General features: G+C 41.0%; 1 pseudogene; it reads right to left on the reverse strand.

The window, feature by feature from the left end:
• Positions 1-2,500, reverse strand: part of LOC137460171 (28S ribosomal RNA) — an 8,549-nt pseudogene that overhangs the window by 1,905 nt on the left and 4,144 nt on the right.

The raw sequence follows: 2,500 nt of genomic DNA on the forward strand, positions 1-2,500 counted from the left end.
CTTCCTCACTAAGCATCTTACAAATATAATTATGTCTGCTAATTCTGGCCTCCTGAACAGCAGGACAGTACCCAATTATATGAGCAGCTGACTCATTTTCAGCCTGGCAGTGACGGCATTTTGTATTTTGGTCCTGATTTCTACCCCTCGCTAAGAACTCTCTAGTTGGATATACATTTGCTCTCAATTGTAAAGCTGTTATTAATTTTCTATAAGGGATGTTCTTGTAATTCACAAGCCAATTGTTACTGGTGGAATCATTCTCAAAGTTTGCAGTTCCTATGCCCTGAGACATCAATGCTGTCCATTTTGTGAACTCATTTTTCCTCCAATTGCAAGGTTTGGGAAAGATTTTCTTTGGGGCGGGTTTTTCCCATTCAGATAATTCCTCCCGTCCCCCATATTCAGTTACCATTATTGTCTGGGGGTTATATATTGATGGTATTTTCTCTTTGTCTCCCCCTGCTGATATCCACAATTTTTCATAATCTCTATCAATATCATTATTTTTAACTACAGTTTTAACTGCTTCATCTGATGAATTTGCCAATCTGTGTAATCGTCTAGCTTGGATACTAGGGATTAACCCAGCCAATCGGGCTAAGCCTAAGCCTCCATCTTTAGTGCTGGAATACAAGATGCCATCACAGGTACAAACTGGGAGATGTAACCATTTTTTCACCCTATTTCGAATTGTTAAATCCATTTCTTCCAGATAGGTGGCTTTTACATTTGCCTGGTCTGCTAAGTAGATCACTCTAGGCACTGTGTACACTTTTAACATGTCCAATTTTTGAAATGGTTTTAAAGGGGCTCTTTCGATGCGATTGAGCCAAACTTCTAATTTATTTTGTAATTCGGGCTTAACTATCCCCACCCAAGGGTCGATTTGCAAGCCAAGATATTTCTCTGACTGACCCGGGTGGATCATGTTTAAAGGGGTACCGCTGATAAGCCATGGAGGACAGTCATTGATGGTATAAGAGTCCTTAGTTGGTTGAATAAAGAAACCATGGCACTTTTCCCCCTGCGTTTTTAATCCAGTTAAGTCACAAAATGCTTCTAGAATTTCAATATTTTTCTCCATTCCTGATTGGGACTTACTCAGCAGGACCAGGTCGTCTGCAAAAGCCAGAGCTGTTAATTTGCCATTCCCGTGTTGGAACCCCTCCCCACACTCTTCTAATTTACATAACAGAGGGTCAATGCACAGGTTAAAGAGGAGTGGTGACATGGGATCGCCCTGTTTCACACCAGTTTTGATTCCTATTGACTCAGACTCTCCTTCTTTAGTTTTGATTCTGGTGTGGATGTTTTGATAGAAGTCCTTAATTAATGCTATTATGTGGTCATCCAGGCCCTTTTGCTTTAGCACCGCCAGGATGTGGGTGTGGCTCACTGAATCAAAGGCTTTGGCCAAATCGACAAAGACAACCCCCAGGGGTTTCTTTTGTTTCTTTGCATTCCTAATTAATAGCTGTAATAGTTTTAAGTTCTCAGCACAGCCAGAAGATTGAATGAAGCCTCTCTGCCTGGGGTTAATGGGACACGCCTTTGCCAACCTCGCAGTTAAGATTCTTGAATAGAGTCTCAGGATGATGGAACCAATAGTAATTGGCCGCCAGTTGTTAATATCATTTTGGCGTTCGGGCGCTGATGATTTAGGTATTAGGATTGTTCGGCATCCCCTTATTACATCTGGAATTTTGCCACTTAACAGCCAGAGATTAAATAGTTCTTTGATCTCCTCACAATTTGGATCCATTTTAAGCAGGGCCTTCAGGGTGATCCCATCAGGGCCTGGTGCCGATTTTTTATTCATGTCTTTGATATTCTTAAGGATCTCTTTCTCTGTAATCAATTCCTTAAAAGCCGAATTATCCGCCCGCCCCACAGACTGGAATGCTCCAAGTCCTTGAAATAAGTTCTGAGACTCCCACCTAGATCTGAAGGTGTTACTGACCTCTTCCAGGGGGATGGCACATTGCGCAGAGTCTTTTTCATCCAGAATCATATTCGCTAACTTCCCTCGATCTAAGCGGAAGAGGCGTTGGAATCGGAGAAATTCTCCACGCTTTCTGGCTCTTTTTCTCATCCACTCCTTTTGAGGTTTCTTCTGCTGAGGTTTACGTTGGCTCTTTTTTGGCGCTTTCTGTTCAATTGATTTCTCAAACAAATACAAATATTGGTCCTGAGCTACCTCATTGAGTAATTTTAATGAGTCTGTATTGCCTTCAATTATTTGTTTATATGTATTTTTAAGGATGGGCAGCTTCCCTGATGTCATCTTTTCATTAATAGTCTTTTTATAGTGGGCTAGCAGCTCCCTTTCACCAGAAGATGGAATCACAGTCCTCTCCTCTTTTAACCTGTTCTTGCTCTCTTGAGTTTTCTCTCTTTCTGGCACCACAGTTTCTCTTAATAGTCTTCTCTTTTCACTGATCTGTTTTGCTGTTTTAGTTGTTAATTTTTCAGCAATCAATTTGTTAATATTTTTCCT

Source organism: Melanerpes formicivorus, unplaced genomic scaffold (assembly GCF_026170545.1).
Source record: "Melanerpes formicivorus ecotype bairdi unplaced genomic scaffold, bMelFor1.0.p_v2 SCAF_530, whole genome shotgun sequence".
Lineage (NCBI taxonomy): Eukaryota > Metazoa > Chordata > Aves > Piciformes > Picidae > Melanerpes > Melanerpes formicivorus.